Source organism: Bos grunniens, chromosome 17 (assembly GCF_055505025.1).
Source record: "Bos grunniens cultivar Pamir isolate PY7600 chromosome 17, Bosgru_T2T1.0, whole genome shotgun sequence".
NCBI classification, from domain to species: domain Eukaryota; kingdom Metazoa; phylum Chordata; class Mammalia; order Artiodactyla; family Bovidae; genus Bos; species Bos grunniens.
Window position 1 is genome coordinate 31,214,968 of NC_141181.1, and position 14,834 is coordinate 31,229,801.

The following is a 14,834-nucleotide window of genomic DNA, read 5'->3' on the forward strand; positions in this document are numbered from 1 at the left end:
ATGGATGCAAAAATTTTCCTCTTGTGTTCAGATTTGTATTTTCTTAATTTATGAGACTCAACTTTCTTTCACTAGAATTATTTTGTTTTTTCAAACTATTTTGATTGCAAAGAATTTATTAAAATATGTGAAATGTATGAGGAAAAGATAGCTAGAAGGTATATCAATGCTCTATCAATTTTGAGAGAATATTGAGTTGGGAAGATCCCCTGGAGAAGGAAATGGCAACCCACTCCAGTATCCTTGCCTGGAAAATCCCATGGATGGAGCCTGGTAGGCTACAGTCCATGGTGTCACAAAGAGTCGGACATGACTGAGTGACTTCACTTCTCTTCACCAACTTTCACCTACAAAAGCAAGAATTAATTGTAAATTAAGTTATTTTTAGTAGAAACTTACATAACATTTATATTGTTTTTCACTTTTTTCAATGATTAGATATTACAGTAAGAAGCATGTTATGTTTGAAATCAAGAGTGACTTAAGAGATTCCACTTTTTTAATATAAACAAGTACTTGTTAAAGAATCAGTCACATTTATACTGTTATAGTGGTAAGGAATTATAAACCTCAGTAAAATATAAATCAAATAACTTCTTTTATCCCTAAAGTAATGTCAAAATTAGAAACTTTCTGCAAAGATAACGTGTCTAACCTATGCTGGAGGCAACACTGCCATGAAAAAGATCTACCACTATCACAATAGGGCAAGATATAGTCAAGAAAAACATCTTTCCCTGACAATTCATTTTTTTGCCCATGACATAATTTGGAAAAGTTTTCCCCAGGTCAGTTTTCCCATAAGGAGAAGATCACTTGAAAGCACTCAGCATTTTCTCACAACAAAAGTATCTGGCAGTGTTTTTTTTTTTTTTAAGCTCTTGCTTGTTGGAAAAATCTTGGATTTAAAGAGATCAAATTTATTAAGCCAAGGGGGAAAACAGTGTCAGGAACTCAGTAAAACAGTAATAAACAGTCATCTCCTGATGCCACACGTCACAACTCATGGAGTCCTGCTGGTTCGTTTCTTTTACCAATCACGTAACACTGTGTTTTATAGCAGTGCCTCAGGACACAGTGAAGGGCTTGGATGTTGTACAGTTTTTCTCACTGGGCATCTGTCCTTGAGACTGTCATACATCTGTTGCATAGTATATCCTCAGGCATGCAAAGAGGCATGGAGCATGGAATGAGAGTCAATAAATTTCAATGATTTCATGAGCCTGTATCCAAACATGCTATCTAGCATATGTGAAACCGAGCAGCTAAAATTTCTAAAAGTAATACAAATAGAAAGGTTTAACCAAAAGGTACTCTGTACACAGCAATACACTATATTATAATAAATAAAACCAAAGAGGAAGAAGTCAAATAATATTTTAGAAATTCAGTAAGTACTTTAAAAATATTTAAGTCCCACATCTATATATATGCAAATATCTGTGTTCCATTCCTCATCATGTCATGTCTATCTCATTCCAGTTTCTCTCATGCTATTTATTTACTCTGCTTCTGCATTGTCAGTTTAGAGAATTATTAGATTTAGTTTCTTTTCATCAGAGAGATGAAAAGTATCTGAATGTTTTCAGAGAGGAGGAGTTGTTTAGTTGCTAAATTGTGTCTGACTCTTTTGCAACACCATGGACTGTAGCCAGCCAGGCTCTTCTGTGTATGGGATTGCCTAGGCAAGAATGCTGGAGTGGGTTTCCATTTCCTTCTTCAGGGAATCTTCCTGACCCGAGGATAGAACCCACATCTCCTGCATTGCAGGTAGATTCTTTACTGTTGTGCTACTAGGGAAGCCCTTCAGAGAGGAGGGTAGTGTATTAAATGATTCCTGAAACACTTCAACTTGCTGAGAACAAGAAAAACATTCCTGTGTAATAAAATCACTTGAGAAACTGAGTATCAGTGGTGAGTGCTAGGAAAAAGCACTATTTCTTTACCTTTAATTTCCCCACCTCTTTTCTAGATTTAAATTTAATGATTCCAAGGTGCTGAAGAATTTTCTTATTTTTAAAAATTATTTGCACAAGTCAAGGCTCTACATTATGCAGTAGCAAATTTTATTGTGGAAATAAACAACCCAAATAGAATTAGCACAGATAGTGTTTAGGTCCAAAGTAGTCCAAGGAAACTAATACCTAGTAATTATATTATATGATATAAAACTCATGGTTACAAAACTCAAACATCTTAAAAACATATGGATATTTAGGAATATTAAAAAGATTAACTGATTTTTTTTAGTTTAAAATTCAGATTTGTTCCTTGTTGCCCAAGATATAGAGTGCAAATTTTTGCTTTTTTCATTAAAGTAGTTAAGTTTTATTTGAATGTATATAATAAAAATTTGGTAGAAAATATGACTCTTTTACTGAAATAGAAACCAACTCCATAACCTTTTAATATGGATATTTTGGGTTATTCTTTTAATGTTCAGTTCAGTTCAGTTGCTCAGTAGTGTCCGACTCTTTGCGACCCCATAAATATGGGCTTCCCTGGTAGCTCAGGCAGTAAAGAATCTGCCTGCAATTTGGAAGACCTGGGTTCAGTTCCTGGGTTGGGAAGATTCCCTGGGGAACGGAATGGCAGCCCACTCCAGTATTCTAGTTGCAATGCCACATGGGTTTGAACTCTCTTGTCAGTGAAACAAAACAGATTTCAGTAAGACTGGAGCAGGAGGGTACCAGCATAAGAATGGGAAATAGCTATTAAAATGTGCCACATTTCACTAGAATTACTTTTGAAAAAGTCCACACAAGAAGGGAGGGGGCAACAGCAAGATGACAGAACAGAGACCACAGATTTCATCTCCGCACAAACGCAGGTAAATAGCTATCCCTGAATGAAAACATCTCTGCAAAAGCTCATATGTCCAAATAGCTGCAGCAAAACAATGGAGGAAAACAAAACAAAACAGAACAACAGCAGCAACAACAACAACAAAACATAAGAATAATAACACTAAAATGGTGGGGAGAGCATTTTGCCTATTTTCCCAGGCTGCCACAGCTCACCATCACAAATTCTGCTCAGAGAGGACAAGGAAGGCAGGATGAATGATTAGCTTCTTTGGCCTTTTGGAGCACTGCCTGAGGATTTGCACTGATTTTACCCTACCCAGATTGTTGTGGAAATCAGCATAGCTGAGATGTCTGCTTTTGACAAAAACAAAGAAGATGGAGGTTATCAATATCCACCATGCAGTAGGTACATCTGTGGTCACCATTGGCCTTCTCTGCAGAGGACCCTAGCAGAGGGTCCTTTGCCACTGAGAGCCTCAGTAGATATTGGGGCATGGTCATCCAACAGGTTTTACCCCAAGGACCTTTTGGCTCATTGCTGTGGACCCCAGCAGCTTGCTCTGCAGAGGATCCTAGTAAATTTTGCCAGTGAGTAAACCACTAGCCATTACAGCCCCAGTGGATCTGCTGCAGTTTCACTCATGAGGGTCCCACAGTTTTTGCCTTTGCAGAATCCAGCTACTTTGGTGTAGTCAAAGTACTAAAAAAAAAAATTTGTCAACACGTGATAGTCGCACAGAGTCAGACATGACTGAAGCGACTTAGCAGCAGCAGCATACATACACACATACACATGTATATACATATACATACAGTGAAATATTATTAACAAACAAAGGAATTCTATTTAAGACAACATGAATAAGCCTGGAGGACATTATGCCAAGTGAAATAAACCAGATACAGAAAGACAAATACTTCATGATCTCACTTATAGATGGAATCTAAAATAGTTGAACTCATAAAAGCAGAGAGTATAATAGTCGTTGACAGGGCAGAGAGGGGTGAAGAAAGGGGAGATGTTGGTCAAAGGTTACAAAAGTTTAGTTATATGGGATGACTAAATTCTGGAGGTCTAATATACAATATGGTGACAATAGTTAACAGTACTATACTATTATACTTGAAATTTGCTAGGAGAATAGGTCTTAAATCTTAAAATACACACACACATGCAGATGCTAACTATGTGATGATAGATATGATTATATGGATTGTAGTGATCATTTCACAATGTATACATATAAAAACACCAAACTGTACACCTTTAATATATATAATTTTTATATGTCAATGGTTTCTCAATAAGGGGACTTCCCAGGTCACGCTAGTGATAAAGAACCTGCCTGCCAATGCAGGAGACATAAGACATACGGGTTCGATCCCTGGGTTGGGAAGATCCCTGAGCAGGGAATGGCAACCCACTCCAGTATTTTTGCCTGGAGAATCTCCATGGACAGAGGAGTCTGGTGGGCTATAGGGCTACATCCCATGAGGTCCCAAAGAGTCGGACATGACTGAAGTGATTTAGCATAGCATATCTCAATAAAGTGCTTAAAAACCCACATCCCTTAGAAGTATACTCTGTATCTAAAATATTTTGGAAGTGTATAATTGAATACTCATGGGAGAAACATTTTATTCTCATCTAAAGTTCTTTGTGTTCATATAAGACTTAATTTATAAGCAGGTAATCATTTGTGGGATGTTTGAAATTCAGTGCATTGTGTATTGAATTGCACACAAGAATGTAAAAAATTTAAAAAGATGTGTTCAAGAAATAGAGTTTAAAACCATTCAAAGCTCAAGCTAAATAACTGTCAAAATGGATAGTGCAAGTGCACCTTATAGAAGGGTCGAGTTCTACATAAATTGGGCTGAAACAGTCTGGAAAGATTCTTGGTGCATGTGGGTACTGAATTAACATATTTTGATGGAAAGAGAAATGCTTATGTATCTTCAGAGGATAGAGAGAAGGCCAATGGACTGGGATAAAGAATAGATAAGTATTCAGAAATCAAGCTGGTTAGGTTAAATGGCATTAAGCTATAGAGACTTTTTATTTTTTTAAACATTATTGGAAATTACAAACATTTGCAAAAGTAGTGAGAAGAGATAGATTCATTGTCAGCACAGGGCCAATCTTGTTATGCTAACTTTAACACCTGTATTATTTTCAAGCAAATCCTATAATTTCAAATATAAATAATTTAGTAAGTATCTCTACAAGATAACTGAAAGGTTGTTGCTGACCCACGAAAAGACGCCAGGATTCTTGGCCTCCGGAATAGAAGAATTCAACCTGGGGCCAGAGACGAGGCTTGATGGCTCAGAGCTTTTGTGCAATAAAGTTTTATTAAAGTATAAAACGAATAGAGAAGGCTTCTGACATAGACATCAGAAGGGGGCAAAAAGAGTACCCCCTTGCTAGCATTAGAAATGGAGTTATATACCTTTTATTTAGTTATGACAATGAATCAAAAGAATGTCTCAGGTTTGCGAAAATTTTACCAGACCCACTCCAGCAATTTACATTTTAGGATAAAGAGATTAGGATTTAACAATAGAAAGATCCTCTAGACCCACTCCCATAATATGCATTCTAAGATATCAGGATTAGTCAGAAGGTTTTCAGGAAGGAGAAACTGTCCTCCAGCCTGATACATTGCTGTTGTATAATCCCTAGTACAGAGTTTAAACTGAGTTGTGTAATTGACTAAGACTAAGGAATGTAGAAAAAAAGTTTGTCCTTTTCTCCTGCTTGAGAATTGTAATACCAGGGAAGAACCCTATGAAAGAATATTTCCAGGTGGTTAACCAGGAAAAATGACATGACAAAATAATAGGTGGATACATCTATGTGCTTTCTAGCAAATGGTTTCAGTAATTCTTTGCTTAAGTTCTGTTCAGTATGTACAGAACATGCTAAACACATACCAGAAAATGTGATTGTGGCTATACACAAATGTAAAATATTAACTAGCATCAACTATATGTCAAGCCCTATTTTTTTTCTGTGATGGAAAAATGTATATGTTATGGAATAAGACAGAAATAACACTTGTTCTTTTATATCTTGCATTCTGGAGGTGTAAGACACAATACATAGTAAACAAATGAAGGATCAACATATTTGAAATAGTAAAAAGTGCTGCAAATAAAATTAAACATAATGACAAAGAGCGATTAATGGAAGGTGCCAATATCTATTTTAGAATGATTGACTATAGTGGCCTACTTAGCTGACAACTGAGCAGTAAGAGGCCAGCCTTGGGAGAGCCAAAGACCTTAATAAATAAAGTCTTATGGACTTGCCTAGAGAGTAGAACAAATAGAAACAAACAGAAAATCAGTGAAACATAGATGACCTTGGTTTGTTCAGTGAGGATATATGATAGGTGAGAAAGAGTGTCAGAACAAAATGATGTATGGCCTTATGAATGTCTGTATTTTAGTTAGTGTGCAGTGGATGATACTGGAAGGTTTTGTAACTTGAACTTTTATATATATATATATATATATAAAAAATGTTATTACATATATATCTAATAACATTGACTGTGCTAAGGAAAATAGATTTTGGGAGGAATTGAATGAGAGTGGAGTCTGGTAGACTAGTAAAAAAAAAAAAAATCATCCTTCTTCAACACTATTTATGCTTAAAATAATACAACTAACCCAGCTAAAATCAGTCTGTTCATTTTAGCAATCTATGTATGATTTTCAACAAATCAAAAATTATATGTACACATTTTTTTACTTTTGATACGTTGCCATTTACATTATCAGTGTTGACAATTTTTTGTTTGCATTATACAGTCTGATTACATTGTGTTGCAAATGAAACAATAACTAAAGAATAGCTAAAATAATCCTTTAGATAAAGAAACAAAAACCAACAATGAGCATTACAAAATATTACATTTACTTGGATTCATGTCAATAAAAATACTACATATTAAATCTTTTTTTTTTTCCCTCTGCCCCACCCTGTCTCACCATCTATTTGTTATTTTTATTTATTTTTTTTATTAATTATTTTTTTCTAAATTTTTAAAAGAAAATCCATCCTGAACCCTCCTCCCTCCTCCCTCCCCATACCATCCCTCTGGGTCGTCCCAGTGCACCAGTCCCAAGCATCCAGCATCGTGCATTGAACCTGGACTAGCATCTCGTTTCATACATGACATTTCACATGTTTCAATGCCATTCTCCCAAATCTTGCCACCCTCTCCCTCTCCCACAGAGTCCATAAGCCTGTTCTAACATATTAAATCTTGTGAACTACGTTTAAAACAATACTTAGAAGGAAAACTTAACTTCAAAAATGCTTTTTTAAGAAACAGGGAAAAATAATAATGATTATAAAGGCAACTAAAGCATTTGATTTAAGAAGTTGGGAATATGAGAACAGGGTATATAAAAGATATACGAAAAATAAATATTTTAGAATTTTTTTTATATTCTTTTTTTTTATTTTTTTTTTTTACTTTACTATATTGTATTGGTTTTGCCATACATCAACATGCATACACCTGTACACGTGTTCCCCATCCTGAACCCCACTCCCACCTCCCTCCCCGTACCATCCCTCTGGGTCATCCCAGTGCACCAGCCCCAAGCTTCCTGTATCCTGCATCGAACCTGGACTGGTGATTCATTTCTTATATGATATTATACATGTTTCAATGTCATTCTCCCAAATCATCCCACCCTCTCCCTCTCCCACAGAGTCCAAAAGACTGTTCTATACATCTGTGTCTCTTTTGCTGTCTCACATACAGGGTCGTCGTTACCATCTTTCTAAATTCCATATATATGCATTTGTATACTGTATTGGTGTTTTTAAACAGTTTAATTAAAATAAAATGGGCTCTTGGAAAAAGTAATTGGAAGAGAATTCTTTGGAAAATCCAGTCAATTGAAAAGGAGATAATAAAGTCAAAGTATGAATATAATAATACAATAACTAAAAACATGTGTCATAAAGTATATGAGGACAAATCTTTGCCCCCAAATTTGAAACTTAGATTATGCAAAGGGGTTTTTATAAAATAAGTGTTTAAAAAAATCTAAAAATATAATTGATCATTTAATAAATTAAAATGTAATAAAAAATTTAAGTCATAAATCTAGTTTAATAAATGAATTCTAAAAACCTTTCAAAAGTATAGCTAATATTTATCTTTTTCATGATGTCCCTGAAAATTGAATATCAAAGTTGTAGACTGTGTCTTAGAAGGCTGATAAAATCTTGATTCTAAGGTAAAATAAGAGATAATATAAAACAATTACAGGCACTGTCATGGAATAAAAATTCTTTAAATACATATGAACCAGATATATTTAACATTTTTTACCAAAAAATACATCATTTAATAGTTTATTTCAGGAATGCAGTGATTTTTTAACATCATAAAACTTATCAACACAAATTAGCACATGAATGACTAATTAAAAAAAAAGACTGCTAGAAATAAAAGAGAAGGGCCTGAATTTTATTCATTCTATATAGTAGAATTTTATCACATACCTCACAGTGGTTGAGGAAACTTTAAATGAATCCCATTTAATATTTATAAATAATAAAAAAATATGTGATACGACTGTTAAAAATAGTACAAAAGTTTCAGGTCAGAGTAGTTCATTGATTCATTTGTTCAGCGAATGTTTACAGAGTACCTACTTTGTTCTAAATAATATTCTTGGGTCTGGGATACTGCAGTGAATGAAATTAAACACACACACACAAAAAACACTGGTGCTCATGGGACTTACATTCTACAGCAAGAAATAAACAGTTAACTTGTAGGTACATTGTATGGTATATCAGAATGTGGTTAAGCACTGTGAAGAAAACATGACAGGAAGAGGAAGGTAGGAAGTGCAAGAAGTGAGGTGTTTGGATTGGTTGCAGTTTTTAAGATAGAATAATCAGGGCAAGCCTTATTGCTTCTAAATAAAGATGGAAGAAATGAGAAAGTGAGTCATCTAGACAGGTGGAGAGGAGCATGCCACACACAGAAAATGCAATGTAAAGGCCCTAGGACTTGTGTGTTTGAGGAGTAATAAAGGAGATGTTGTTGTGGCTGGAGCTGTGAATGAACCAAGGAAAGAGCAGCAGGAAACCAGGTCAGAGAGGAGACAGAAGTCTTGTTCTCTAAGTGATATGGGAGGAAAATATGAGGAAAAAAAAGGCTTCCCCTGCCTCCCCCGCCCCCAACAGGACTATTTAGGTTCATGAAAGTGTTAGTTGCTCAGTCGTACACCAGTGGACTGTAGCCCGCCAGGCTCCTCTGTTCATGGAATTTCCCAGGCAAGAATACTGGAGTGGGTAACTATTTCCTTCTCCAGGGGATCTTCCTCACCCAGGGACTGAACCCAGGTCTCCTGCGTTGCAGGCAGATTCTTTACTGTCTGAGCCACCAGGGAAGCCCCTTTAGGTTCCTAATTGAGAACAAACTAGTTAGGAGAAGGCAATGGCACCCCACTCCAGTACTCTTGCCTGGAAGATCCCATGGATGGAGGAGACTGGTGGGCTGCAGTCCATGGGGTCGCTGGGAGTTGGATATGACTGAACGTCTTCACTTTCACTTTTCACTTTCATGCATTGGAGAAGGAAATGGCAACCCACTCCAGTGTTCTTGCCTGGAGAATCCCAGGGATGGGGGAGCCTGGTGGGCTGCCGTCTATGGGGTCGCACAGAGTCGGACACTACTGAAGTGACTTAGCAGCAGCCGTCAGGTGAAAAGTAGATGGAGACAATTAGGGATCTAATGACATAATCTGGGAACAAGATAATGGTGGGTTTACCTGAGGGTGGTAGATATGAATGTGGTAGGAGGTGGTCAGATTTTGAATATGTTTGGGAGATAGAGTTGAGAAAATTTGCTGATAGGTTGAATGTGGGCTTTGAGAAAAAGAGAAGTCTAGAAAATTGTCAAATGTTTTTGTCTAAGTAACTGAATTAATGACATGGCTATTTACTGAGGGGATAGAATTCCAGAAGAAGCAGGTGTTCAGGAAAGAAAGATGGGAGTATGAGTTTGGACTAAGTTTGATGTGCCTATTATGTATTTAAGCAAATGCTAAGTAAGCTATTGGATGTAAGTGTCCTAGATCCTAATGAAAGGTTTATATTGTAGATCGAACTTTAGAACTCATCAGCACATAGACTTTAAATGTAAGCTAGATGAGCTCACCAAGGAAATCAGTGTCAACACAAAAGATGGATAGTGAGCCCTTGAGAATCTCTAAGTGGAGTCCTTAGGGGATGAAGAGTTAAGTAAACGGACTGCGGAAATGGCCAATAAGATATGAGAAAAAAACAGAAAAATGGAATGTATGGTGGCATTGTGAGGAAAATATTTTGGTATTGGGGTTGGGTGATCAACCATAGAAAATGCTTATGACAGATCAGTATAGTTATAACTGCATAATGGCCATTGGATTTAGCACAATTACATCATTGATGATCTTGACAAGCATAGTTTCTGTGTGATAGTGGCTTAAAACCAGACTCACATGAATTTCAGAGTAAACAAGAGGAGAGGAATTGGAGACAATGAGAGTAGGCAACCTTTTCAAGAAGTGTTGCTGTCAATGAGGAAAGAGAAGTGGCGTGGAAGATGGAAGGAAAAGTATATAAAGAGAGTTTTCTTTTTTTTTTTTAGTATGTGAGAAATGATAGCATGTTTATATTCTGATGGGAGTAATATAATTTGGAGGGAAAAGATAATGATGCTGAAGAAAGTGGGAGGATTGCTATAGCAAAGGATTCAGTAGTCAAGAAGGATGGGAACAAAGAGGCGGTACATAAGTGGAGAGGATTATTTAGAAGAGCAGAGACAATAACAACAAAAAGGAACACAGTATATTTGGCCATTGTGCTTATAAATGGGCAGATATGCTGATAAGAACTGTCGAAGTTCCCTTCCATTTGTTTACTAGTAAAGTTAACACCTGAGTCAGATGTAGGATGTGGTGTTGACAGCTTGAGGAGAGAGAAGTCATCAGATAGATTTCTGGCCAACTGAAAGGGCTAGGAGATATGGAAGAATACAAGTGTATATGATGGGTCACCAGGTGGTGGTAAAGAATCCACTTCCAGGAGACTTGAGAGGTGAGTTTGATCCTTGGGTTGGGAAGATCCCAGGAGGAGGGCATGACAGCCTACTCCAGCATTCTTGTCTGGAGAATCGCATGGACAGAGGAGTCTGGTGGGTTACAGTCCAAGGGGTTGCAAAGAGTTGCACATGACTGAAGTGACTTAGCATGCACATGATATTTGTAGTTATGCATTTAATGTGAAATTAATGTTCATTTTATGTATAATATGCATGTGGAGCTAGGAGACAACACATAGATTTATTTGGACATATGTTAATCCACACATAAAACCCAATAGCTTTATCATAAAATCATTTTAATTAATAAAACACAGCATCAGTGCTTTAGGACATAAATTTAATTTAGAAAAATCACCACATCTTTATAGCATTAAGAAAATATACACTAATAGGAACATATGTATAATTATATATATTTCATGATATTATTTATAATAAAAGACTAAAATATGATCTGAGGATTGTATTAATAAATAATATATGGGATTTAGAAACCATGTGTAACATTATAAAAGAGCTATATATATGGTATGTATGTTAGTTGCTCAGTCGCATCCGACTCTTTGCGACCCCATGGACTGTAGCCTGCTAGGCTCTTCTGTCCATGGGATTCTCAGGTAAGAATATTGGAATGGGTTGCCATTTCCTTCTCCAGGGGATCTTCCAACCCAGGGATCGAACCCAGGTTTCCTACATTGCAAGCGGATTCTTTACTGCTGAGCCACCAGGGAAGTACCGAAAGAGCTATGAAAATAATAAAATTAGAGAGAGGGGCATTTAGTAATAGTTAGATAATTTGAACTAATTGCCATCAGAATACAACTAGAAAAAGTAGGCAAAACATTTTTAAAGTGATATATTTGAAGGGAAAAGAAAGCTAAAAAGTAAAATTTGGGGATAATATCCTGTAGAAAAAGGAAGCTCAGAGAGATAAGACAGATTTGGTGCTATTATACTGTCATAAACCAATTTATGAAGAAGTATCTGGACTCTTAAAAGTGGAATAAAGTTTTTGATAAATTAAAGTCACGAGAAAGAAAAAAAAATTGGGGTTTGCAACTTATGAAGGGAAGTCTGGTACCTCCCAGTAATTAGGTAGAGACCAAAATGGGCTAAACTGTAAGAGTCAAATGAAGTGGAAATAGATCAGATGTCATTTATACTGAGGCCCAATTTCAAATAATCTTAATCTCTGATTGGACTAATAATGACTAATGATAATGCTCCTACCAAACTGTTAAAAACATGTACAAGTTTTCTCTGGGGAACGATATCATCATCCTACATTTCAAATTATCTTCATAAGTTTTTCTTATGTTTTATCTAACAAGCAAGTAAAAAAGATCAGTCATAAATGATAGCTTTAGAGCATTTAGAGAACTAGACATTATTTTTAAAGAATTCATAGAAATTACAGAATTGAAAAAATACAACCAAAATTAGGTACATAGTGGATGAAGTTAATGGCAAACTTGATTTAGAGTGAATGTAAAATTTTGCAACACCAGAAAATAAATTATTCAGAGAAACTGGAGAGGCATGAGTTTGAAAAACATAAAGGGGAAGTGAGATTAAATGGAGAACAAGAAGATCTAACATCTATGTAATTGAGATCCCAGAAGTAAATGAACTATGGAATAGGATGGAAATTACATTTGAAGAGAAGTGAGAATTTTTTAAAAAACTGGTAAAAGGCACAGATCACACATTCAAAAGCAGTGCATGTTTCATATATGATAATTAGAGGAAATGACATTTCAATAGTATAAAGCTGTTGAAACCAGACAACAGTATAATTTTTAAAGTTTGGAAGATAAATTATTTTCAAAGGAGGAAAAATGAGACTAACAGAAATAACTGAACCCAGAAAATCACAGAATTATATTTTTTAAAATCACAGGATTATATTTTTAAAGCAATGAATGGAACTATGTAATCTTCAGCCTAGCCATTGAAAATAGGATTCTAAAATGAAATAAAGCTTTTTCCTTGACTTTTCTTCAGCAGTGAGTCTTTACTGTGCAGTGGGAGTGACAGGGATTCCTGCTCCTTCTTCAGAAGTTTGGGACTTTTCCTCCCTGTAATCAGTGAGCTAACGCAAAAACAAGTGATAATTTGTGACTCCCAGGTCGATGACCATGCACCTCCTGCAAGCTTCTGCTACAATCGAGGGTTTCTGGAATTCCCTCCCTCCCCTTTCATGTGCTTGCCAGCTAGATAAGAGATCCATGAGTGGTTGAGTCTGAATAAGTGTGACCTCACCTTGTATCTGTGGTCACCAGGGGTTCTATATTCTGTCCTATACCTAGCCTTTAGAAATAAAATTTCAGCTTATTTTTCCTTACCTGTTTGCATTTGTTGTTGTTTAATCACTAAGTCGTGTCCGACTCTTTGTGACCCCATGGACTGTAGTCCACCAGGCTCCTCTGTCCATGGGCTTTCCCAGGCAAGAATACTGGAGTGGGTTGCCATTTCCTTCTCCAAGAGATCTTCCCTCCAAGGGGTCAAACTGGGTCTCCTACGTTGCAGGTGCACTTTTTACCGTCCGAGCCACCAGGGAAGTCCCACAGCTATTCTTCTTGTGCTTTGCCAGTCTGTACTTTCTGTCTCTTCTCGAAGGGATTCACTGTGAAATTAATGCTTCTTGACTTTTGTGTGATATGTCTCTCTCATGAGATCAAGAAAACTTATTATTTTATAGTTGATTTGGATTTTTAGAGTGCAGTTGATGTTCTTCCAACTTTCCCTAAAGACATTTGTAAATAAACAGAAAATATGAGTATTCACCATTATTATACATGCAGTAAAGAAAATAATAGAATGTGTTCTTTCAATCAGCAGACAATCTTAGATGAAATCTCAGATATTAAGAAGTGATGATAACCCACAAGGAAGGCAAAAATATGGATACATTTAAATACATTTAGACTGATCAGATCAAATCAGTCGCTCAGACGTGTCCGACTCTTTGCGATCCCATGAATCGCAGCACGCCAGGCCTCCCTGTTCATCACCAACTCCCGGAGTTCACTCAGACTCACGTCCATTGAGTCAGTGATGCCATCCAGCCATCTCATCCTCTGCCGTCCCCTTCTCCTCCTGTCCCCAATCCCTCCCAGCATCAGAGTCTTTTCCAATGAGTCAACTCTTTGCATGAGGTGGCCAAAGTACTGGAGTTTCAGCTTTAGCATCATTCCTTCCAAAGAAATCCCAGGGATGATCTCCTTCAGAATGGACTGGTTGGATCTCCTTGCAGTCCAAGGGACTCTCAAGAGTCTTCTCCAACACCACAGTTCAAAAGCATCAATTCTTTGGCGCTCAGCCTTCTTCACAGTCCAACTCTCACATCCACACATGACCACAGGAAAAACCATAGCCTTGACTAGACGAACCTTTGTTGGCAAAGTAATGTCTCTGCTTTTGAATATGCTAAAAGCACTAATAAAAACTTGTGGGTTTAAAATATTCATATAACATTAGTGCATAAGTTATTACACTAGTACATAAATCAGTACAAAGAGGACAGTAATAAAGAGAAGACATTTTAAGATGCTTGCATTTTCCTGGGGCAAATAATGTACTTTGCCTGGGGCAAATAAGGTACTAATTTTAATAGTCAATGATTTTAAACTGTGAGCATAAGCATGGGTGCATATTGTAATTTCTAGAGTCATGATACAAGAAATATGAGATTAATAATAGAATAATTCTATCCAAAATAGACATTCAATCGCAAAAAATTCGATGAAAGAGAGACAATTGAAAACCAGAAGAATAAACAGAAAGCAAGTTATAGGAGAGAAGATTTTAGCCGAACTTAGTAAGATGAATATTTCATAATGATTAATAATTTTATGATAAATCTATTTAACAGATAGATGTATAAATTCAAAAATAT

General features: G+C 36.3%; 1 protein-coding gene across 36 annotated transcripts in view; it reads left to right on the plus strand.

The window, feature by feature from the left end:
* Window positions 1-14,834, plus strand: part of LOC147355172 (uncharacterized) — an 814,003-nt gene that overhangs the window by 184,073 nt on the left and 615,096 nt on the right. For 2 of the 36 annotated variants that reach the window (XR_015144322.1, XR_015144343.1), the window contains one exon: window positions 12,941-13,235. The exons of the other annotated variants lie outside the window; for them this stretch is intronic. The gene's annotated coding sequence lies outside the window, so the exon portion shown is untranslated. Of the gene's footprint in view, window positions 1-12,940; window positions 13,236-14,834 lie in introns of those variants that run through there. 36 annotated transcript variants of the gene reach the window in all.